Below are 27,675 nucleotides of genomic sequence, written 5' to 3'. Positions count from 1 at the left end.
GAACGAAAGTCACACACACACACACAGACAGACGCTTTCTTTATTATATGTAGAGATTTGCAGAAGGTTAAGCTGTTGTTGGTGGGAGAATGTTGGATTTCATATGACATGAAGTTTATAATTTATGAATGTTTTCATTTAATTTTATTTAGTTAATTTTTTTTAAAGTTTTGTTTCTTGCATGTGGCAATCGAAAGATGTGGAATATTTAAAGCCTTGAACGAAAGTTGTTTAGTGTGTTGAATTCCACGACGATAGTAACTTGAATATTTTTAGTTAGTTTATGATGCTGAATACGCATAATTTGCTATTCTGTTTACGTTTAAAACTGAGTTCGCAGTGCTCTGATCTGATAAGTGTATACATTTATTTACTCAATAATTATTTACAAGAATTGTTCATTCTACTATTTTATGATGAATTACATATATATAGGACTATGCTTTTACTTGCAAAGCTGTTGAACTTTGTTTTACTCATCTAGTATTTTATCATCTCATTTTACTATTCTGTTTACATAAAATAACGGCGTTTCACTACTGCAAAACTTAAAAATTACTATTCTGTTTACGTTTAAAAGTCACATTTTAGTGCTTTCATTTAGTGCGCCTAAAAAATTCGCCAAATTTTGAAGCCCAAAATAGTTTGGCGCCAAACTTACCCCGCTTATAGAATTTTAGCCAGAAAATTATGTACTTACATTTTTTTAAAATATTTTACCTGTCGTATATTAATAAGTACCCCCCCCCAAAAAAAAAAAGGATCTTCTAACGATCTTCATCTGTGATCCACATCTGTCGCACTTCATTGAAGAAGCAATTAGCGAGGTTTCCTCCAAAAATTTAAAATACATTTCCTCTGACGCTTGTAATAATTTATAAATAAATCTTTGATTAGGAATGCCAGGTTGGCCAAAATAAGGTCTCAAAGGGCAATTTTTTTATTCCGATACCAATAATTCTTGGTAATTACCTATAAGAACATTCATCTTCGAAACGGACATATCCATTCCATTTGAAATCTGAGGAATTCAAAGAGATGAATAATAAAATTTTAAAATGGCGCGGTGATGCACAAATATTCAGTAACCAATCAGGGAGCTGATTACATCACGCATAGAATTAAAATTACTTATATAATCATTCATAATAAAATCATTTTTTTTAAAAAAATGCAAAATTAAATTGTATTTTAATATTTAACAGCCATAAATAATGTTTAAAACATTAGATTAATTTTATAGATATTAATAAAACCAATTACTTTATAAAAAAGGTGGCGTCATTGATTACATCATCCACAACATAAAATTATATAAAATATCATAAACAACAAAATTTTTATTTCAAATAAAAATGCAAAATTAAATTCATTTTTAATATTTAGAAGACATAAATAATATTTAAAACACTTAATTTATGCATAATAAAACGCATTTTTTTTAATAAAATGGCAACAAAGTATCGGTTACCATAAATAACTTGTCTAGCAATGGGTTTACCATAAGTCGTATCGCTCGCCAAAAAAATATCGCCAAAATCCTTGCAACCGTCTACCAAAGTAGCACCAAAAAAAAAAGTTATTACGTATAACAAAATTACAATGAAATAAGCTATATCCCTTAATACAAATATTAATTATCCTAATAAATAAATTAACCAACTTCCCTTTGCAAAATCTTAAGAACTCAAATGGTATAAAAGAGGTTAAGAACTTTGTTTCCTAAAAAAACACTCAAAACTTTTCAATATCTTAAAAACAGGGAAATGAGCGGGTGTACTTCAACTGCGCTAATGAAAAATCCCCCGGGTCGAGCTATAGTCCAACTGCGCCAATCAAAATTTCTTCCCCCTGCTGCCTACAGGGTTACAATTTAACTTTTCGAAGCCAATTGTAGCCAAGAGGAAAATAAAAATAAATATACAGAATTACATATCACAAGAACCAGTAAAAAATATCTAATAAGCAGGCTAATTACTTGAATAATAGTAATAAAAAATAATAAATAATAATAAATGCAGTAATAAATGCGAGAGCTAACAAAGAAAATAAAAGGTATTGGTAAACATACATATTAGCATTACAAACATCTTTCATTTATTATAATAATATCATAAATTAAATAATTATAAAGCATACAAATTATATTTTTAATAAATTACATCAATACTAGTCAAGATGTCTTAAGTAGACTGGAAAATTTAATAGAGTTCACTAGCGGGCAAAAAAAATTATTCCACATCAAAGTGTGTTAAAGTGTGCTAAAAATATTTTTTGTTAATTAAAGTAATCATGAAAATGTTTGCAGAAATTAAATTTAGTTAAATTTAAAAAAAAAAAAAAAAAAAAGCTTAGCATGAAATCTATTATAACAACATTACTATGCATTTGGAACACTGACGTATAAATTGTAAATAAATTTAAATTATTATGCTAAGAAGTTTTTTCTAAAATTTACCTAGAAGAAAGGAATTTGATAAAAAATACTGCAAATTAATATAATCAGTCAGGCCTCTCAATAAATAAAAGTTTATTTTTTTAACCAAAAATTAAAAATTGGAATGCAAAAGTTTGAGTAATATACTTGGAAATATCTGAACATATAATTAATTAGAAATGTATAATTAAATTAATAACAAGCTAATTAACAGTAACATTAAGCTTAATTTCATTCAATCTAAAACAAGCAATCGATCAGGAACTCCGCATAACTGAAGTTTTAATGCTATTTTACGTAGATTTGCGTATAAAATAAAAATTGCACTTGTGAAACAAGTGAATAATGTACTGATAGTCAACAGGAATTAAAATACAGTGGTTAAAAATATAACTACTTGTTTGAAGGTATGCAAAGTTGCCATGGCTAGAGAAATTGAATGATTATAGAAAAATCATAAAGTTAAGCGCTACAGTGTGAAAAGAAAATTCTGCAATAAACATGTTAAGAAAATTAGATGGAGAAATAATCCTTAATTTATTGATATCCATATAAACTCTATGCTTTTGAAAAAATGTTACATATAATTTGCACCGAGGTATCAATCACCGAAACCGAGTTAATTTCTTTCCTTGTTTTTTCTTATTAGAGGAATTTGTAAAAAGATATGCTAAGGTAAAGGTGAAAACTTTTGCAATATTTTTAAAGAATAAATTAAAAATGTATTTTTACTTCATGAACTGAAATTTTTAGGCTACATTTTTACACAGTAAATAAGTACAAAAAAAGAAATAGCTGGGGGATCACTGGGACTAGAAACTCGGGTCGAACTACCAATGTTTAGTGACTTTTCTGCTTGATCATAAGACCTTTTGAAATTAGGCTGAACAATATATTAAAGAAAATAGAAGATACAGCACACGTAAGAACAAAAGTGGGCTGAATTAGAGATTTACATGTTTAATGAATGAGTTAAACTTACCTGTATGCCATTATGAAATATTAGGAATTTAGCATAAAAGTATGAGGGAAGAAGGCAATGGCAATCTAAATCATTGTAATCTAAATGTATAACATTATCAGTATCTGCTATTAATTTCAATACTGCTGAAAAAATTATAAATGAATTATGTTATAAGTCACACGAACTCGTTGCATTATAAATTTCAACAGTTAGAAATATTATTAGCGTGATTTAGCGACCATCTTTGTTAACAAATAATTTCAAGTAATTAATTGTACAAATAATTCAGACTGAAACTAGGTTAGAAAACAAGCTGCATGCTGAAGATTAAGCTTTACCAAGGTGTTAGAAATACCTTTTCTTAACTAGAGTTATGATGCAAGAATTCGTAAAAATTATCGTTTAAATATAAATTGGCATAAATACAATACAAAATATATAAATTCTACATACATGAAAACTTGAGTACAGTGCAACAATTTATGAAAAAGAATGCATTAAAAGGGAACTGAAAATCCCAGGATATAAATATAAGGGAGTTTGAGTTTTTTTTTTTTTTTTTTTTTTTTTTTTTTTTTTTTTTTTTGTTAATTATGAAAATTCTGCTGACGCTCATAATTCTTAATTTATTAATTAAATGTGTATTAGAAATTAAATCTATGCCAAAGTACATCAAGTGGAAAACAGAATAAATATTTAAACGTTTCTAGTATTAAAGTATGGAATTTGTAACAAAGTTAAATAACCTTAAAATAACTTCCATGACTAAAAATGGAAAGCTTAATACGGGAATATATTGCAATAATATTAGTGTGAATTGAAACGACTTAAGATGACCAAATTTTAGATTTAATAAAGAAAATTTTTTAATTAAATTTAATTAAACTCTTATTAATGATAACAAAACAAAATTTAACTTCCAACATCCATACCAGTTTTTTGTACACGATGCTGCAGAAACATAAAATGAGATTCAGAAGTTTCAACAACTGAAATTTAACTTTTTCAACTGTTGCTACAATTTTTTAATTAAAATGGTAAATTTGAAAGTTACAATCATTCTGCTATCTAAGAAGATTTGTTAATATTTATCTAGACAAGAAACTTATTTAAGATGAGCTACAAATCCGATATTTGATAGGTTGATTATGTATCAGTTTTGTGTATGTCATTAATCTATCAATTTTACTATTCAAAACTTATATATATGAAATGTAATTTCTCATACATTATTTGTTTTGTGCAGCCGGGGCAACAGGAATGAGACAAATTTTGGAATATAAAGCGGTAGGTTTATTTCAGCGTCCATCTCACAAGCGTTTCTTTTCATACCTTGAGCAGAAGCCCTATTTATACATGTGTGCGCGTCACGAGGCTCATCCAATCAGCGATATTAATTGAAATCACGAGGTGACGCTATCTTCTCATCAGGAGTGTTCTAAAGGACTTTATGTAATATGACAGATTTATGAGTTTGGCGATTTGGCGGGCGCCAACAAGTTAATATATTTTATACTAAAGAAAGGATTTTGCCAAAATTTAGGAACAGGGATGCAATTTAAGTAGAGAATCGCCAACACATTATTAAGCAATATTATTAGAATTTAATTTAATCAATTCATTTAAAATATCATTACAGATTATCCCCCCATCTGAAAAGGCTTGCAGTCGCGGCCGTCGACCCAAGACAATCCAAAGAGTGAGAGCAGAAAATTTAGTTATTCGGAAATTAAGTGAGTAGGAAAACTGATTGGATTTACCTCAAGGCACACAAAATGTTTACAAAAAATATGACATAAAATATTTGAATATAATTAATACAGTATATAAAATATAATAAATTATTAATGAAATTATAATATAGTAACTAAGTGCAGAACAAATAAAGCACTAATAACATATTGTTTGTTAGCTACGCGGCAATAGGAAATAGTAATATAACTGAATTTGTAAGTTTATATCTTAGGGCATGCCATTCACAGTTTGTGTATGAGTCCGTACAATCATTAGAGTTGTCATTCAGGCTCATCTTCAGTCTTTTACTGGTCTTTGGAGATCTCCGGATCATTTAATTAGCGCTAGAATTATGGATTAGCATTGGCACTGAAAACATTTGAGTTTTTATGTCACGATACTAGAGCTCTTATACTCTTGTTGAAAATACACATTTTACTAGGTTTTTAACATATTTTGTCACTCTATTTTTCTCTTATTAATGATAACAAAACAAAATTTAACTTCCAACATCCATACCAGTTTTTTGTACACGATGCTGCAGAAACATAAAATGAGATTCAGAAGTTTCAACAACTGAAATTTAACTTTTTCAACTGTTGCTACAATTTATAACACAAACATAGGATAACATGAGCTCAAGGAAATGTGAGGGTATAGTACTCTACTTGCAGTATAGCCTCAATTGAGTGTTTCCCACGCGGAAAGTGCATTGAACCTGAAACTCAAGTTTGAAGGAGCCCAGTAAAAGAAAAGGGCAGACAAACTTTTCAGACACTGAGAGATAAATCAATTATTAAGGGGGACAACAGGATGAAAACTAAAAGAAGGGTTATGGATAGTTTATTGATTTATAAATTTTGATTTATTCATGATGTAATTTAAAGTTCTCGGGTGGATAATAGAACCTTAATTTTGACGCATGTACAATCTCAGTTGGTTTCTTCGTGTGAAAATTTTCCCTGTCGATTTCATAATTAACTTCAGATAATTTATTCATAATCTGATAAGGGCCTGAATAGGGTGAAGTCAATTTTCTAGTATTTGGGTATTCGAATTCCTCGTAAAGGACAAAATCTCCAGGTTGAAATTTAGATTCTACAAATCTGATGTCATATCTAGTTTTATTCTTTCGGTGGTATTCGATAGTTCTTTTCTTTGCTAAAGCCCTTGCTTCATTTAAGGAAGGGTATTTATTTTGATCAATTGGAGATTCAAAAGGGAGGTTACCAAATAGTAAGTATGCTGGGATGAACTTAGTTACCGTATGAGGGGAGTTGTTATATTCGATAACAACTTGCTCTAGCACTTTAGTCCATGGTACTTTTTTAGAAGAATTTACTTTACATTTTAGTCGACTTACTATTGATTGATTCACTCTTTCTACTTTACCATTTGTCTGGGGATGGTGAGATGAAGTTAAAAGTTGTTTAACATTATGCTTTTTAAGAAATTTTTTGAATCTAGAGGAAGTGAAGGCTGCATTCCTGTCACTCAGAATTTTTTCGGGGACTTGTATTTGAAATATTTGTTTTAGACAATTGGCATAGGTTTCTGAAAACGTTGGAAATTGTTGGGTCTAGGAGAATCTTGTCTCACAGTAGTTTCATAGCTTGAAGCTGAAATTCTACTTCTATTAAATCGATTGTAATCTTGGGGACTGTTCCCAATCGGAGTAACAAATCTGGGAGGTGCACTTTTGATTTGTTGATTTTCGCTAATCTTAATAAGCTTATGGACATGCGTAAGCCAAGAGATGGGGTCAGAGGGTGCGTTGATCGTCATTAAGGATTTTAATTCTATAGGAAGGCCATCCGTCAGACCCTCCAAGATCATTTCATGAGTTAGATTTAATTTTTTACCAATATCTAATTTTTTGCGAAAATATTGCGTTATGTCCTCTTTATGATTGTACTTGTAATTGACAAAATCACCAAACGTAGTTTGGTCGAAAAAATTTTCCTTTAAAATTTGGACTAATTCCACATATTTAGTAATTTTATGGCAGTTTTTGACATATACGCTAAGTGCATTATCTTTTAGATATCGAGCTACATTATTAAGCTTCCACGTTTCATCTTTATCCAAATGAGTTTTGTTAAAGTATTCAAGCCATGAATTTATATCCATATCATTCTGCGCGTCAAAGGGAATTATACTTGTTTCAGGTTCAGCGCTAGCTGCCCTTAATGAATCGTCAGGATCAGAGATGTTTTCATTAGCCATTATTCTCTTAATAATACTTTCATAAATAAAACTAACTCAAAAATAATACTCTTTAAATTTTCCCAAAACAATATTAAAACCAAAATACATCCTTTAAATACCAAATTTAAAATACATATATACCAAAATAATACTTTTTAAAATTTTCAAAATAAAAACGCTATTATTAAATCAGTAATTATAATTCAATAGTAATAATATCATTTGCATCGCCAATCTTTTTACTAATTGCTTCTGTTTGACTTATTGTGACGAGAATACGAGTGATGAAATCGACACGAAAATACACATTTTTGTGCACTCTTGATTAGATTTTCGCAAAACACGATCAATCACCACACAAGCACAAAGCTCTCAAGAGCATCACAGAACGGCGTAGACGTAGGGAAAGATTTCCATCCTCAAAAGTAGGTCAACGGTAAGAGCACATTTGATGAACGACGAACTTTCGATGGAAACACAGATCACGCATCACAGGGGGCAGAAGGATGCTTCTCTGGATGTAAAATAATCTGCAGAATACCAGAATTCAGGTAACAGAAGGATGATTCTCTTGAAGCAAGAACGCCTAGAGAAAAATGTAGAAACATAGAAGTCGCAGAGCGGCAAATTCATCTAAAGTGCGTAACATTTTATCCGTATAATCCTTGGGGTATCTTCTTTTTTAGATAATCCCTTTGAAGGTGGTATCCTACCGGCTTTCTGAAATGTAATTTCTCATACATTATTTGTTTTGTGCAGCCGGGGCAACAGGAATGAGACAAATTTTGGAATATAAAGCGGTAGGGTTATTTTAGCATCCATCTCACAAGCGTTTCTGTTCGTACCAATGCCAATGATTTGCAAGTTTCGGAGTGCCTATGGTTCAAAACCATGTACCTCCACATCAGAATTACTAAAAGTGAGCAGAAATAGGAAAAATTTTGCATAAGTAATTTACTTGATGCCCAATAGAGGGAGCCACACGCTCGAGAAAGTTTAGGGTATCCCTAAACTTCCTTAAATCTTTTAGTGTATCGCGAGTTAGTGCACCGTCGAGTTTTACCTTAGAGTATGTTGAGCTCCGAGAACGACCGAAACAAGTCAGGAGTTGTGCTCTAGTGCAGGGTTTCTTAAACTGAGGGTCGCGGAACCTGCAGCAGGGGTTTCCAAAACTTTTAGCAGTTTTGATATTTCTTTAACCTATTATAATAATTTTACAATTACCAAATATTTTTACTCAATGTATCTGAAAATAGATAAAGATAAGACAATACAGACAAAGAAAAACACGAAAACGTTTCGACGCATTCTTTTAATAATACAAACGTTCATTTTCCTTGCTTTGCACGTCACGCTGTCATTTCGTCTGTTACTCATTTAAAACTTTCACACTGTTCTATGTCTTAAAATTAGAAATTAATGACCTGAAACTGCAATAGTATATTACAGTACAAGTGAAAATTTGACAGTTTCACTCACGCGTGTGTCGGATTTGTGCAATACTTATGGGGTCCCACAAAATTTTTGTAAATATTTTGGGGTCCTGGGGGTTGCGAAAAAATCTCAGTGATAAAAAGGGGTCGCGACTGAAAACAGTTTAAGAAATCCTGCTCTAGTGTATCGTCGAGTGCATCGCGAGTTGTAGTGTGGAGAGTCTCGAGAGTACGTAGAGTTCTAAGAACTGCCAAGGAGAATCGGGAGCTGTACTCTGGTGCTTTGTCGTGAAGCTGTCTCCACCGTTATAGCCTGATAGTCTGAAGGCTGTGTCGCTGATTGTTTCAGCGTGTTTATAGTAGTTCTTCGACGACTGTAAACGTGATTTTCGAGTTGTCTTGAATAATACTGGCCAATAAAGTGTGTTTTGTTATTTCATCAAGTGTCGTCGTTATTCACTCGAAATCCACGGACCCCGTATGTACGTAAAGAAGAAAATAACGCAACATTATCAAGAACGCTCAAGTGATGAAAGTGACATCATACTAATCAGTATGATGACTAATAGTTCAAAGTGAAAAGTCTAATAGCTCATGAAAGTGATGGCAGTCATAAACTTATAGTAATTTTTTGAATGATCTTATATTTTCCTAATGTAAATTGAATTAAATATGTACTTCTGTTACCAACATATATTTGTTATTTTATGAAAGAAGTATAATTTTATTTATTTTAAGATGTCTTACTTTTGTTTTATGTTAATAAATAACTGAATTATGCACATTTAGTGTGTTTTTCGTTTTACCCGGTTTTACACAGCAAAATCCAAGATCTCTATTTACACGATTGTATGCAGAACCTATCTTCCGTGTAAATCCAGGGATAGGTATAGTACCTCAATCTATGTTTATGGCTGCTTTTCTTCTTCCAGGATGCATTCTTGGTAAAATACGTAATCAAAGAAAACAACAAAAATGGTTCATGACCTTGTTATTTCTTCTGTTCTTAAGTGAAAACTTATTTCTTTCTGCTTCTAAATTATGTCATTAAAGAACATGAAACATGCAAAGTGTGATTGCTTTTACATCGCAAATATTAGAAAACTTAGAGCAATATTTTCTATTTATTAATAAAGAAGGAAAAAATTAACGTACATTGAATACATTGCTCTGTGTCAAGGTTATGACGGTTGTATTAAATTGATTTATTTTTTTGATAGAGTGAAAATAATAAGGTTTTGTTTGTTGAAGTATCTAACAATGTTTATAATGTGGTCAATATTCGTCATAATAACATCCCCTATTGAGCCATTGTAATCCGAACATGAATAATAAATAAGCATTTATACAAATGTTTTCCTTTCTTTTTAGCTAATGTAGGCTTTAACAACAACAGGAAAATAAAAAAATTAAAAAAGAGGAGAAAGATGACTATAATCGATTTGTTTTTTTGCCTATTCAATCAACTTCCTGTGGCGTATTCCATCCTAGTATATTTAATTCTTTCTCAGGCGTTAGGTATTTAATATTCTGCTGTCAGCGGCTAAAGATCTAGTATATACTTCTCTTTCCAAAACTTGTAGGAAGATATTAAAGCAAGAAATTATCTTCTGTTACATAAGAGTTTATGATATGTTTTTTTCTGCTGTAAGCATTTTTATTTTAAATGCCTAACTCCATAATACTCAGAGGTGGCATCAGCACAACAGAAATGGATGAAATTAGCGAAATTAATGCTGCTTTGTTTAATATCTTCGTCCAGAACACTTCGATGGCGATGCTTTATTTTTATAGGAATATGTCTTATTAAGAAAGAATGTTCTAATACAAATGTTCTAGGAATAATTTTATGGTCAAAAGAAAGAAACAAAAATTTTATGCTCAAAGCTAAGAGAAAGCCTTTTCGAGAAGTATTGTATAAAATACAGATCCGTTTTTCTGATGTTCAGTGTAAAGTATTGGTTCCAGAGAACTCTACTGAACTTTTTTTTAAAAGATTTGTACAGGAACATGATTACGAAAAGGAATCAAGCATATTCTACATGATTTTGATAAAAGTTATTCGTGATTATCCTATCATAATTTAGTTATACAGACTAAGAAACAAACTTATTGAAAGAATTTGTAAATTATGCTTCATGTATTAAAAGAAATTTTCATCTTAATTACTAACAGAAAAGTACACGAAGATTTGATCATTCTGTAGAAAGATCTTCGAGTGAAATTAAGTAAATAAACCTTTTTGGAGGATCCATCTAGGCCTTCTATGATTTCTAAACAAAATCTTACGCAGTGATAAAATCAACATTGTTTATGGAGGTAATCGCTCTCTTTCACAATTGAATCGGTTGTTCTCTGCATGTGATAACCTGCTAATTCATTACCATGAGAAAATTCTACAGGAATAATCAGTTTGCCTCCATAAAATAATTCATAATCATTGAAGACTAGGTTGGTATAATACAGTCTGTTATCTCTTCTCTATTCTATGTGAAATGGTTTCTGAATGATATGCACTGGATTTTACTACAATTATTGTGAAATAAAAATTAGCAATAGCATAAATAACAATTTCCATTATTCTGAACTGGTCATTAAAAGCAATGCGCATTAACCCATATTGTAAAGCGATTTTAATACAGCTAGTTTAAATGAGGCTTTGTGTGAGTTACTGGTAGATTTTTTTAAACTGAATTCCAGAAATGTAGAATATATTAATGCACATAAGGGTAACCAAACGCTTTCTGAAAATTATTAGTTGAATTTAGAAACCCTGCAAGTAAATTGCAAAAGTAAGATTTTGTAATGAATAAATATGATTGATTTTACCATATCAGTGTCTGAAACATCTGCTAAAAATATTGAACGACTGACAAGGCTTCCTGCAGAAGCTCAAATCGTCTGGTCAAGTGAGAGTAATTTCCAACAATGTTCAACAGGTGCTGAAATAAAATATATAATCAAGATTTTAAATTTCCTAGGTGTTTCTATTAAAGTACTAAAATGTCAACAATCAGCTTGCTTCAACGTGTCTGCGAGAGCTGTTGCTACGTTTTCAGCGTTGTGTTTCGTCTTCATTCTCTCAGAAGTACTTTATTGTGGAACAACCACATACGTCTCATCTTCAGTTGTCGTTTGCAATACATCTGTCCTTATTCTTACTTCCATTTTATGGCTAAATTTATACCAAAAAAGGAATCTTTTTGCACATTTAATCGTTGATTTGGAGAAGATGAGAGATCATTTAATGGATTGCAATTACCAAAAACTTCGTAAACGAATCAATGTCCTTTCAAGTTATACATTCCTTTTCCCATTTGCAGAATCGATAGTCAGCCTATTTACTATCGATGAGAAGAGTGTGAACTTTTATCTTCGCTGCTATTTTTACGGTCACGAAATTCAAGATCTCCAATATTATCATAAAGATATTATACTCCATATTCTACTTACTGTTGAAAATTTCGTGCACTTATATTTCCCATCTCTAATTGTTGTTCTGTTTTACTATTTGTTTGAATCCTTGCATAGAATTATTGAAGTATACATTCAGCAATGGAAACATGAAGTACTGAACATCAATAGAGACTTTGACAATGATAAGATAGATAAAATATTCGAAACATATACCAAAATAAGAAAAAAATTTAATCTTCTACGTCAGTTAACATCTGTACCTCTTCTTCTCCTGCTTAGTCAGAAATTTTTAACGCTGTTCTTTGCTCTAACAGTTATTCTAGCAACAGACACAAGGCAAATATTCACCGAAATCATAGAAGCAGCATTCTTCGCTCTCAACTCATTTCTAACTGTTACACTTATAATTTTCTCCGCTTCCAGAGTGGAAGAGGCTCACAGAAAAATCCGAGACTTGTGTTTAGATACCTCAGTTGCCATCATGAAGAAACATTTAGTGGACTTTCCGCATATAGACTTGATTTTACTTCTCAAATCATTTGTAGATAGGGAAGATATGATTTTCATAGCAGCTGGTTTAGTTCCTTTGAGGCGACCTCTTCTTCTCAAAACTTTAGCAGCTGTCGTCACATATGGAGTTATTATCGCCCAACTTAATCAGATGGGAGTAATATTCCAAAGTAACTGAAAAGACTTCATGCATGAACATAATTTTACAATGCCAAAAATAATGTTTCATCTAAGAAAGGCACAACGAGCCGCTCTTTAGTCCTTTTAATGCGACTAGTTTTATTTGTCAAATACCATTCTAAAAATGAGATTGAAGTCGTGCTACCACATACTTTTTTAACTGCAGTAATTTCCTTTTTCTAAAAAAATTATATCTATAAAGTATATGTAACATTTTATTCAGTTCACGTAATGGTGTTTTATTGTTGGTGAATTTTGTCATCGACTTTTTTTTAACTATTTCCTAATTAGTATTGAGTTCGAATTTTGTACACATACTCTTTGTCGATGACAATGAAATGTGGTGAAGGGATTTTTATAAAATTCGATTTAGATTTTTTTATTTAATGTTAAATTAATTTTTCTCACACTTTTATTTAACAAGCAAACCTAAACATATCAGAATTTTACTGTGTGCCTCATCGAATACAGGGGGAAACAAAAATCTTTTCAATGAAATTTATATGAAAACTGTAACTTAATTTCTGAATTTCGGGCGAATGTTTGAAAATTCCTCAATTTTTTAGACTATTTGACATTTATGATTTTAAAATTTCAACACCTAAAAATATACCGGACATAGAGTTTTGAAATTTTGACACGAAAAAACAAAAATTTTACTCTCTTTTAATACAAGTAATGATAAAAAATTGTTAATTGAGCGATTTTCTATAATTTTTTTAAAACATTTATTGCACTTTGAAACACACGGGGGGAGGGGCGTTCCTCGTGGGAAAAATTGCTATTTGACATCTTGGCGCAGCACTTTACGACGAATTGGTGTATATGTTATATTCGTATTCTACCCATACGATGAGTATTCATTTTTTATTGATAACATATAATTAAGACTAAAAACCAGGAAATAAAATACATTTAAAAAGAAAGAATTTTATACAATAAGCATTTAAAAAAAATTTTTTTTCATGACAATGACTGCACTAAAAGGAGAAAAATAATATATCTTAAGAGTTTAATATGAATAATAGTTTAAACTCTATTTAAAGAATTCATGTGCAATTTTGAATCGCGCATAATAAAAGCGTAGGGCGGGGTGCCCACGATAAATTAAAAAACATAATGGCTTATACATTTGATAATACAACTGAATTAATAGAAAAATTTTAAAAAGATAAGGGCAACTGGCAATACAATTAAATTAATTAATTCCGCATTTGGGCGCCCCACGCTTTTATTATTTATTAATCGAAATTTAAATTAGCTAAATACCTAACTTAATACAATATAAAAATAAAAGAGTTTTAATTAATTGTATTTAAAATGTCTGTCTATATCATTCTTAAGAATTTCGGCTCGGATATTGACAAGAATAAAACAGCAGACAATGTAAGGATATACACCAAAAGCCTGGAATTTTAAGATAAGTACTTTTCTTTCATCTAAACTAAATCAAATTTCTATAATTAAGTGCCTTTAAATCAAGAAATTTTTATTTTTAATTAGTTTAAAGCATTAAAAAATACTTGAAATTATTCATTGCTTGTGGCTTCCTTTGTGTATCAACTCCAAACAGACGCCAACGTTATCAGTTCACGTCTGTCACCACTTACAAGCCCTTAAGGAATTCCCTTAAGGAGAGGGAAAATTTGGGCATCGCGCTATTTCCCTCTCGGATCTTCTGGATTCTCTTTTCTTTTTAGATCGCTTTTATGTAGTTTCGCCTTTAAATAATATTATACCTCACCGATTTTTTCTCATACTGTTCCTTGCTATCAGTTAAATTTCCATATGTAAGGGATGGTTTATTCCTCACCGCCTTAAATGAATTCTTAGAACTATGAGCTTATAAAAATAACAGTGTGCCTCATTGTGTTATACTAACATTAATTAACTAGTAATAAATTATGATAGTAAAATAATTAATCTTGTAATAAATTATGATAGTTAAATTAATAAATACTGTTTAATTTGTGTTTTTAATACATAAACTCAGTAATTTACACACACACATATATATGTATAATATATATATATATATTTTTTATGTTTTTATTATTATTATTATTATTATTATTATTTTGGTGTGTGCGGTTGTGGTCTTGTATTGTATATGGTTCTATGTTGTTAGTCTGCTGCTGCTTTTTGAAAAATGTATGAAAATGTTGGGAATGAAAATAGCATAAGTTACTTTGGTTAAATTAATATATACTTTTGTTTGATGACTTTTGTTGATATCTCAGAATGCAAGCATACATATTACTTTATATTTCATGCTTAATACCTTGATACGAAGCATTTTAACACCGTCAATATTTGTTTTTTCCCCAGTAACACATCTATTCACCATTACCAAACACACTCACTACACACACACACCTGTGAGACACTATTTATTGTAAATGAAGACAGATTCTTCTCCTTTTAACTACACTCATGGACACAATCGTATTTTAGGATATTTTCTACTTCTTTTCCTTTTCTTTCTATAGGCCCTTTTTTTTCCTCTATTATTTTTGGGCCATGCCATTTATTTAAAATTTTATTTTGTCCCATCTTTTCTTCCTGGCCTTTTGAACTCGTACAAGATGTACGAAGTTCCTTTTTACTCTCCTCAAATACGAAATTGCCCCTCTTTCTATATACCTTTCCTTTGCACCTATGCTTGATTTTTCGCCCATCGGTGCAAAACAAGACATCTGTCTGTCTGTCTGAAAAATGAAGAACTCTAAAGTAAATAATATGCTAGTTAAATAATTCGAACGCATAATATTATCGCATATTTAAAATGAATCTAAAATCATTATACTGCCACCATCTAATACATATATTGAAAACTATAACGAAGATTGAAAGAAATTAACAAAAGCAATACTTGTGCTGCTATCTAGTAGCCAGAGATAGAACATTACATAAAAATCCTGTACGTCGCAAAATAATAAAAACAGAAATAAAAGTGAAAACAAAAACAATATATATATAAGGAACAGAAATGGCCCTGTATTAATTCATATGTGCACACTAGCTGTGAAAGTATTCATATATTAAATATATGAACAAAATAGGAAAAGATTAATAGGAAGGGAGTAACTTCACTTCAGAGTTGTAGCTATAGTTTAAAATAAAATCAACTGATTATGTTATTAAAAGTGAAAGAAAAGCAAAAAATCATAAAAAAGACGTCTTTTACTTAAAGATAGATGTAAAACCCAAATTCAAACAAAGGTTTAGTTTTTAGAAAAAGGTTTTAGAGGATTAAAAATAAAAGAACTCGATTAATCGCTTTAATAAACTGTATCGAAAATCGAACTTAAAAAATATATATATATATAAATTACCTAATTACAAAATTACTTACACTATTTTTTAATAAGCTGCAAATTACTTACTCATAGTTTACATGAATTAATTTTCTTATTTCTGCATAATGTGAATACTTCCTGTTATTTTATGTTCCTACCATATGAAAAATATTTTATGAGGAAAATATACAAAATTATAATTTAATTTTTCAAGGCGAAGAAGCTATTTTAAGGACATCAGTTTTGCAGATCTTATAAGTTATGCACCTAAATTTAATAAAATATTTTTATTTTGAATATGTAACTTAGTTTCACCTATTGTAGATTACAAGACTAACTTGCTATTTATAAATACAACAGTTATATTATTTTCAATTGTCATTCATATTTGGATCCAAATAATACAAAAAATAAATTTAAGTAGAAATCTCAAGGGTTTGGCTCAGCAATAAAATTTTTTGCACAGTACAGTTCTGAGAGCTATAACATTCTGGTTGCTTCCTAAACAAGTGTTAAGTTATTAAAAGAGAATATTTTTATATTTTGCAACAGAAGAGAGGCTTGTTTTTAAATCTGTAAATTTTTTAAAGGTTCCAGTTAAATAAATAAATTTATATCAAAAACACATGAATTTAATTTCTATGTTTTTAAAATACAACATCTAAATTGGTTGTTTTAATTAACGTATCCTGTTACATTCGAATTTTACTAAAATGTAACTTAATATGACAATTTGTTTGATATGACAATATTATGCGAGGCATGGTTTTTTAAATAAACATATTTTTGGTATTACATAATTTTGTTTCCAATTTTATTTTTACATGAAAGCTTATGCCTTGAATCTATTTTTAACATAATTTTCATCTACATTAAGGCACTTATCGTATCATATAATCAACCTCTGAATTCATCTTCACAGAAGTTGATTTGATAACAATTTTTCATATCCAATGTGAAAAAAAAATCCAATAATCCAGGGGTTCTTCCATAATTTTATACTAAACATTTCTTGAAATTTCAGGAAGCTTCATTAGATAATGGTGAAATCATAATGCCTGTTAAATTTTTATCACCTTTGCACCAGATCATTAACTTATTGAAATACCATAAAAAAAAAGCTACTTTAGGTCATTATTATTTATTTTTTTTATTAAATGTGAACATTTAAACTTAAATGTTCCCTAATGTCATGATTGTTAAACATAATTTTATACATATGCCTGCTTTTTTAGACTATAATTAGCTTGTATTCATTTGTGTGCATAACAAAAAATTCTATTGGACTGTTGTATCTTCTTGAATACAGAGGTATGGTCTTATTTATTAGAATATTACCTAGTAATGGTATTTAATGGTACTTATTCAAATGATAAGAACTGTTGTAGTCATATGCATTTTTGGCTTGCAGTACTAAAATTTACTTATTTAGTGAATTTTAAAAGTGTCCATATTTATATCATGTCTTATGAATGAGAACAAGAAAAACTAATGAAATCATGGGACAGCATTCTATCTGAAAAGTAAGATGACTCATTTTTAGGTACTTAATGTAGATCTGAATCTGAAATGACTCCTACATCTATCTCTGAAAGACTTCTGATCCTGACAGTCCTCTCAAAAAGAAAAGCTGTAAAATACATATTGCCTACTCCATCAATATTAAAGCAATGGTGACTTATTCATAGACGTAGTAATTTATCCTTTATCTATATCAGTAGAGAATAAGACAAATCCTGATTATCAAAGTTTCACTTACTACTGGTTCACCTAAAAGCATTACTTCACTTAATTATACATAGAATTTGTTTCCTTTAGAATACACATGACCGAATCTGAATAGCAGATCACAGTATCCAAACTAATACAAACAGCCCATTAAGCCAATATAAAGCCTGTTAGATATCCCAGTGGTATTAAGGTTATATGTATTTCGATGCAAATAGCAGTTAAAGTGTTAAAGACAAATTATCACTCACTTCGCCCTTTATCATTACTTAGGAAATTTTCTCAAGTTTTAAGAAGTGTTTTGTACAGAACTGTAACAGAATGCTTAAATTGTTAGAAACTGTGCGTATACTGGTACCAAAAATGATTATCAGTTCAGGAGGCAGATTAAATGAAGATGGAATTCAGAAGCTGGTTGTATGATACAATAAGCCCCTTAATGTAGGTATGAACTATGTTGAATAGAAGATTAAGGCCTATGCTTTCATGTAAAAATGAAAACTGTGCTTATATCAAAATGGTAATTAATAAAAAAAACATGCCTCACATAATACTTACTATACCAAGTGCCCAACAAAATAATGCATGATTTATATACTACACTTAGCTGCTCGGACGTGGGCAAAACATTGTAGTACATGAAGTGTCTTGAAAAGATTGCATGACTAAATTTCTGTTGAAGGAATGGTCTATAATCACTCATTCAACGGAAATTTGGAAATGAATCAAACATGCAAGCCTTCAGTTTACAATAGTTTCAATCATATGATCCTGCTCAAAAAATACATACACAAAATCTTCTATATAATCCTCATAAAATAAAATAGAAAACAATTTTTCAAAGTGAAATCAGTTTCTATAGCCGAATTAGTGAACTGCAGGCATATGAAACAAGTGTCTCCTTGTGTGATCAACATTAACAAGAAATTCTTAATTTAACATTTTCAAGGATTGCATATAATTATTATCAAAGATAACTATGCATCTAAGTTTTCAAATTAATAATCACAGTAAAAAGGTAATCTAGAATTTAGTTAAATCTACTAGTTAAACTCATAATTAATTATTAGTTATAATCCACTAGTTAAGTTTATTATAATTAGATTAATCTGGGCCACCAAAGGTCAAGGGGTAATGTTGCTAAACATTAGTAGTTTTATTCTAGGTAAACAGGTTGGCTGCATGTGTAAATGCAGATATGAAATACTTTCCTTTCAGTAGTCCTCCATGAAGGCATCCCTTCCCTTAGGGAAATAGTCCTTGCATGCTTTGCCATAGTCATATAAACCAAACTATATCAGTTAAACTTATGAATGTGAAATCTAGTTTAATTTCAAATTCCCATTCATACAAACAATAAAAACATTTGAAATTCTTTACCTATGTAAATTCAGTTCTGATATTATCATAAATTTGATCTTTTAGGCAATATTTTGGTCATAAGATATTTAATTTTACACCACATATTTTTTAGAAGTTTTTCCAGTGTTAATTTGCATAGTAATTATTTTTTCACTCAAAAAACATTTCTAGTAAAATAAAGAAAAACATACTAGCTGGGGCTTCCACCGTGGAAGATGTGAATAAAAATTTTAATTTTGTACATTTTACTGAAAGAATTTGGATTTATTAATTAACGGCAAAGCACACTAAGGCTATCTGCCCAAGGAAGGAAATGCCATCATGGAAAGCTTTCTAAGGAGAATTCACTGAAATTAGTTTTGCGTATGAAGAAAACCATGAAAACATCCATGTAGTAGAGGTCACCGATCAGGATTTGAGACCAGGTTGAACAGCATCTAGTGGTCCTATCTGCTTGGCCAATGGAAGGCCTTTACAAGGAGTCATGTCATTAATCAAACCAGTTATAGTCTTGAAGCTTGCTTTGATTGATTCATTTCTTAGATTAGAACTTGGAGACATATTAACTGTTTAAGAGAATTTACTCCTGAAACCTTTTTAAAATATCTAGTATACAGCAACATATTACTAAAAAAATACCTATAGCTTTGCTTTTATTTTTCATGTTCAGAAATATAAAATATTCTCAAGATAAATCTTAATGAAATGGTACTTACATATTAGCACAACCACCTTAACAGAATTCGTGGAATTTTCAGAATGTGGCAGACTTTGGCAAACATGCCTATAACAGTTCTTCAGTTTTAATAAGCAACATTACCATTTTTAATTCATTTGTTGTGTTCCAAGTTCAATGATTTTTTTTATCAACAAATCATGATACTTTTTGCCTTCAAATCAATTTTAAATTAAGCACAAGTGGGATTTACCTGCAGTGGAAGAAATTGCAGTGAAATTTCTCTAGAAATACAGTATTTATCACAAAATCACTAAAGGAAACAATTACTCTGAATCTATTCTTAAAGCGATTGCCATACAATTTTCACCAGTACAAAAGAAACAAAACTTTGCTTATAAGTAGGGTTGTGGTTTGATTATAGGAATAAATGAAGGTAAAATGTATGTGTAATAAGCAATTCTTTATGATTTTAAGTCTTTCTTATGCAGAAAGTCACCAATTATGCCAAGGTATGCGTATTATGTAAGTACCAATGAAATAAGTATGCACTGAAATAAATAAATAAAATGAGATGAATGCAATTATTATTTCAATAAACCACTATTACTACTAGCTTACAACTAGCTCCATACTAGCAAAATTTGCTTTTTTCTTAGAAATAACTACATAAAATGTTTCATGGCGGTTTATTATTCACTCACAATCTTTAATATCATACAATGTTACAGTAACAAAAAATTAGCTAATTACACACATTAATGAAAAGACTACTGAAAAAAATAATGAAGTGAAAATAAAAGTAAATAAAAATCTAATTCTTAAGAATTCTTATAATACAGAAAGAAAAATGAAACATTTCTTAGATGTAATAATTTAAATCATTTTACATAAAAAAGTTTAAATTAGTAGTGATCAAATTCATACAAGTGGAAAATGTGTTAAAAATTATAATACAGTTTAAAATATACTCCTGCTCAATATTTTGATTCGTAAAGATATAAAATAAGTAAATAGAATGTAAGGGGAAAAGACCATGCAATCAAAAACAGAATTAGTCAACAAACAAATATTTAAATATAATATTTTTTTAATTAGTAGTGGGAGTTAAAGACATATAGGTGCAAAAGAAAAACAGGGGGAAGTAACTGGAAACTAGAAAAAAAGCTCATCACTGTCGAAGAATTTTGACTCTCATTGGTTGAAAGTTTGTAATCTCTAAATATAGTACAAAGTCTGTAATCTGGACTCATCGGGACTTCGGCGATTCCAGATTAAGGGTTTTTCTGGATTATAGACCATCAATTTAAATCTGGTAAGATAGCATGCAGAAATTATACAATTAAAAATATGAAACCGTAATTTATGAAATAAAGAGCAATTATGATCTAAAGGGTATCAAATTTTACAAAAAAAAGCTTAATATTTATTTGTTTACTTTATTAAACATTTCTTTCAACGCGCGCATGTGTAATGTATGCCCATTCTTTACGCGCATGCATAAAGTTTGTGGCTTTGAGGTCCGGATTATAGACAGGGTTCATAGCCACATTTTAGATAAAAATATAAGCACCTATAAGCACTTATCAAGCACATTTTGAGAAAAAAAATAAGCACTTGTCTAATTACATTATACACAACTGCATAACCTTAAAAATTAGACTTGTAGTTTTAAATAATGAGAAATGGAGTATTTATTAAGAGAAAATAAGCATTACCTCAACCATGGAAAATAATTACTTTTTTTTTTTTAATTTTAAATAACAGTCCAATTTACAGAACTAGTTTACAACGAGAGGAAAAAATCTATGCAGAACTAAACTATATTACAAGATTTACTGATAAAATTTCAGTTCAAAAGAGAGAAAATAAATAATAATAAGGAATATTTATTGTATTCGCTTGGAACCAAATGATAAATACAATTCATTTTCCCACTCATATTGATATTTAAATAATTTAAATCTAAATTCTGAACATTTTCTAAATTTTCATTGTATATCAGTTTTCCCTTAACAGATATTGCAAGCAAAGTAATTTAAGTAAAAAAGATTAATATTTCTGAAATCAGAAGACAGAAATTTGCTGCATGCAGTCATCCTTTTAAGAGTAAAAGCTTAACTAACCCGTATACTTGGAAATTGGCGAATATTCGGACATTCGAGCGTAACTTAAAAAAGAGGAGCGGAAGGAGGGTAGATTGTAGCCGCTCTTTAGATTTCTCCGCTAAATAAATGCTTTTGACATTTTGATATATGCATCATATAAAAATAAACCAATGGAACTGAAAAATATTATGCTTAGCAAGCACAGTAAAACTCTTTTAAGTGTTCATAAACAAATCTCGGACAGAACATCAAAATTAATTATCTCTGCAAGATATCGCAAACGTTATTGGGCAATACGTGCGCCGTAATTCTTCCCTACCTGATATTACGCAATCGGAATCAACAGCTGCCGGTATTGGGAGAATAAAGAACTAAATAACTGGGATGTTTTTCATTCTAATTTTCAACAGACGGGGTTAAATTTCCGGAATAGAATCATTCTTCGCTTGAGTTGGTAGACGGCAGAACTCTTAGTCCTATTTAATCCAGATTGGAAAGTGACAAAAAAAAAAAAAAAAAAAAAAAAAAAAAAAGGTCCGTGGCTTGTTTTGCAGCGAACTGTTAACAGTTTCAATATTCCAGATTTTGTGGAGAAAATGGAGAACCTCCCAATCTACGTACTGTATAATGTATTGGCCAAAAAAATGAAATTATTTTGACTATTCGATCGATGACTTTCCCTTTATTTAAGCCATTCCGAATATTATTCCTTAGAAAGCTAATCTGTGTTAAAACACAACCATTTTTAGAAGTTTACTATACTTCAGCAGTTACTGCAACTATGTTATTATAAACATTCATACATATGCTCATAATATAAGCATAATGATCATAATAAACACGAATATGAACTGACCAAGCGGAACGAGAATGCAAATTATTAAGATCTTGATAGAAATTCAAACGTCTGTAGTATTTGGGTGGGAGGAAAAGAATGCCGAATGTACCGGAATTTTCTACTGTATTCGCAATTCTTTGACCAATAGAACGACGGGCACCGGTCTGTACTCTTCGTGCACACCAAAGGTTATGTTAATGCAGAGATAGGGGGAAAAGCTATTTCCGGGAGTATGATTCACCATCTGACATTCCATATTAGGAAGAAAAGTTGTTTATTTAGTTTCGGCTTTGGTACCGGGAAAAATAGCGCGTTCATTAAAAAAAAAAAAAAAAAAAAAAAAGCACTAAAAACAAAAAAATAAGGGCTTTAAAGAAAAAGTAAGCACTTATAAGGGCGTTTATATTTTATTTTCAAATATAATAACTTATAAGCACTTATAAGGACCGCTACGAACCCTGATAGATCATTTCGGATAATGGACGTCTGGATTAAGGACTTTGTACCGTATTACATGCCGATATGGAGATTTCCTGTTATGTTTTTACCACCAATCCTCGAATTCCATATCACAGATTATGTTCTTACTGCATTAATATAATATTAACAAGACATGGTGCACAATAAAAATTAAGCTTTATTTAGGAACTTCGCGCACACTGCCCGACAGCCTGCCTGTTTCGCTCTGCTCGCTACTCGTAAGAAACTTCTCCTCTAGGGTTGCCACACTAATCGGAGGGCGCAAGGCGCGCTCCTTATCGCCATCACCACAGAGTTTCCCCCCAGTTCCTTTAATGGCTATTCAAAGGAACGACATAGGTTATGAAATTATCTCAGAGTATCCGTACTGTCGGGTATTTTTACATGATTACAAAATTAGAATATAAAATTAGAAAAGATCAAAATGAAATTCAATATATAACAAGGTATTGGCACATATAATAAACATGAAATAACAAGAAATATGTTAAGATATGAATTTAAAAAAAATGTTTTAAATTGTTATGTAAGAAGCATGTTTCTTAGGGAAGTGAACATGTCTTCCCGATCTGGTGACAGTTTGTGTCTTAGAGAGTTCGTTTGCAGATTTATTCTGCTGAACTGTCTTTAAGTCTTTATTTGTTTTCAGTTCAGGCAAATTAGAGTCCGAAAGCAAATAGGCTGGTTTCACACGGTCTAAAGACACAGTAGATTTCAGACCGTTAACATCAATTGTGAAAGTTTTGTCCGTTCTAGAAAGAACTTTATGCGGACCTGTATATGGTTGGCACAGAGGTGGCTTTACTCGATCGACACGTAAGTATACATGCGTACACGACTTTAAGGTAGCACTTACGTAACATTTTTCTTGGCAATGTGCAGATGTTGCTATTGGATTCAACTGTTGCATTCTATGCCGAAGATTCGTGATAAATTGTGTGTCATACGGAGATATCTTAGATGACGTTATCATATCACTAGGCAGCTTGAGAGTTGTGCCGTACACCAGTTCAGCACAAGATGACTGTAGATCTTCCTTTACGGCTGTCCGAATACCAAGCATAACAACTGGTAGTGTTTCAGTCCAGTTATTGGTCTCGTGAGCCTTGAGAGAAGATTTTAAATGTCGATGAAATCGTTCAACAATGCCGTTGGACATTGGATGATAGGCTGTTGTTGTGATTCTGTTCGTACCCAAAATGCGCGTAAATTCTGCAAAAAGTGCGGATCTCATTTGAGAACCTTGGTCTGTTGTTATGATCGATGGGCAGCCAAAACGAGATATCCAACAGTTGAAGATGGCTCTGCAAATGGTTTCCGTTTTCATATCCGGGATGGGAATGGCTTCAGGCCATCTGGAGAATCTATCTATTAGAGTCAAAAGGTACACGTTGCCTTCTGATGGAGGTAACGGTCCGACGATATCCATATGGATTTCTGAAAAACGTGCATCAGGAAGAGAGAATGTGCCCAGTGGTGCTTTAGTATGCCTAGTAATTTTCGATTTTTGGCAAGATTCACAGGATTTCACCCAATTTTTGATATGACGTTTCATATCGGGCCATACATAACGAGAACAAATAAGCTTCGTAGTAGCTGCAATTCCTGGATGTGACAGATTATGCAGATGATTAAAGATGAGTCTGCGAAAGGAATTCGGAACAAATGGACGAGGAATGTCTGTTGATATGTCACAAAGAATATTACCATCAGAATATTGGCACGGTTTAAATTCCAGTTTCAAAGATGATGTGTTGTTTTTGAGAAGGTCTTGTACCTCCGGATCATGCCGTTGAGCTTCCGAAAATTTTTTAAAATCCAAAAATGGAGATTTTGTTATGGAATCAATTTCGATTCTTGAAAGAGCGTCAGCAACGACGTTTTTTGAACCTTGCACATGCCTAATATCAGTAGAGTACTGAGAAATAAAATCTAAATGGCGCAATTGTCAAGGTGAACATTTATGAGGGTTCTGTTTAAAAGCGTATATTAACGGTTTTTGATCCGTATAAATTATAAAATTTCTGCCCTCTAACATGTGTCGGAATTTCTTAATTGCAGAATAAATAGAAAATAATTCCCTATCGTACGCGGACCATTTCTGTTGACTTTTACTGAGTTTCATAGAGAAAAATGCTATAGGTTCCCATGTTTGTTGAGACAACTGCATAAGTGTGCCGCCGATTGCGACGTCTGAGGCATCTACCCAGATGCTTAGCTGGGCTCCGGGAATAGGGTGTCTCAAAAGGGTAGCCTGAGCAATGGCATTTTTGGCAGCAATAAAGGCTTGTTCAGCATTCTCGTTCCCGTTCCAATTTAATTGTGGGGATGAATCCTGAACACGAGAACGAGATTTCTTTTTATTAATATAGCCTTCTAACAATTTTATTAAAGGAGAAAGAATATGTGCTGCTTTAGGTATGAAACATCTATAAAAGTTAAACATGCCTAAAAATCGGCGAAGCTGAGTGAGAGTGGTAGGTTGAGGAAAATCTAAAATACATTTGACTTTGTCAGGAAGAGGTTCAATTCCGTTTTCACTAAGGTGAAAACCTAAGAAATCAATAGATGTTTGACCAAAGGTGCATTTTGAAACATTTATGCAAAGTCCATATTCCTGAAGTTTGGAAAATAAAGCTTTCAAATGCCTGCAATGTTCCTCAGAATCTTTAGAGGCTATGAGCAAGTCATCGACGAAAGCGTAAACACCTTCTAAATCCCGCGTGACTTCATCTATAAAACGTTGAAAAGTCGCGGATGCATTGCATAAGCCGAATTGCATACGGGTACTTTCGAATAAACCGAATGGTGTGCATATGGCGGTTTTGTGGATGTCGGCTGGGTTAATTGGTATTTGATGGTATGCCTTAATCAGGTCGACATGACTAAAAATTTTAGTACCGTGCAATGCAGCAGTAAAATCGGCTAAGCATGGAATAGGGTATTTGTCTTTTATTGTTTGAGCGTTCAATGCTCGATAATCTCCTACAGGTCTCCATTCCAGACTTCCCTTTTTTGGAACCATGTGAAGTGGGGATGCATAATTGCTGCTCGAAGGTCTCAAATGCCCCAACTGCATCATAGTTTGAAATTCTTGTTTTGCTATTTTTAAGCGATCTGGAGCTAACCGACGAGGTTTTGCAACCACAGGTGGACCTTTAGTTATGATATAATGAACGGTGTTATGTTTAACAGGTTGGTTAGGATCTGGTAATCTAGTAACTGAAGGAAATTCTTTTAAAATTTTGTGATATGGTGTATCACTAAATACAGTTTTTACTGAATAAATGCTTGCATTTTTCACGCAACCGACGGTTTTAAAATGCGTTTTTAAATCTTTGAGACATTTGTTTCTGAGATCAGGCACCAATTCAAAGAAATGGAGAAAATCTGCTCCAAGAATGGGTGTACTAACATTTGCTATAAGAAAAGTCCATGTAAACTGTCGTCTTAATTTGAAATCCAAGGAAAGTGTTTTTTGACCATAAACATGAATAGTAGAAGAATTAGCAGCGAAAAGTGTTTGTTGGGACGAATTCCGTTTTTGAGAATTATTTGCTGGAAGTAAGGACACGTCAGAGCCGGTATCGACCAAGAATGAAAGGTTTGTTCTACGGTCACGAACGAACAGGCGACGTGAAACTTGAGGCAAAGAATAAGTCGCCTCTATTCTTTGCTGGTTTCGTTTCCCTGCCATGAACAAGGTTTTGTACATTTGTCATCTCTACACTTTTTCCCAAAACGTCTATGATACCAGCAAACAGAATAATCTCTCTTTTTGGAATTGCTTCTTTCCTTAATGCGATCTCCGCGATTTGGCGAGCGACCACGAGAAAGAGAAATGCGATCAATACGTTTGTTTAATTTTTCTATTTGTTTAAATAATTTATCCTCAAGAGACTGATCGACTGTGCGAGAAACGGCACAAGTCCCTGGGGTTGGATTTACTTCTAAAATTCTGTCGGCAATTTCTGCAGCTTTATCTACAGTTAAATTGGAAACCGCTGCCAAAATAGACTGAACAGTCGAAGGCAAACGTTGAAGGAATAATTCTAACATTAAGTTATCAGGAACATTTAAAGATTCTGCTCGACGTTTCATATTTCTAAGCAAATCGGAAGGTTTTCGAGAACCTAATTCTTCTCCAGATAATAATTGGCGAATTTCTTGCTGAGAAGATTCTCCTGAACGATTTATTAACTCAGTTTTAAGCTTTGCATATGGATCAATAGGGTCTGGTTTCATAAGTAAATCCCGTACTAGTGATGCGATATCTGGAGGAAGATGAGAAACTACATAAT

Source organism: Stegodyphus dumicola, chromosome 4 (genome assembly GCF_044657685.1).
Source record: "Stegodyphus dumicola isolate Sdum_Otavi_A_Nest chromosome 4, ASM4465768v1".
Lineage (NCBI taxonomy): Eukaryota > Metazoa > Arthropoda > Arachnida > Araneae > Eresidae > Stegodyphus > Stegodyphus dumicola.
The sequence above is the reverse complement of the archived record's forward strand: the minus strand, read 5'-3'. Positions refer to the sequence as shown.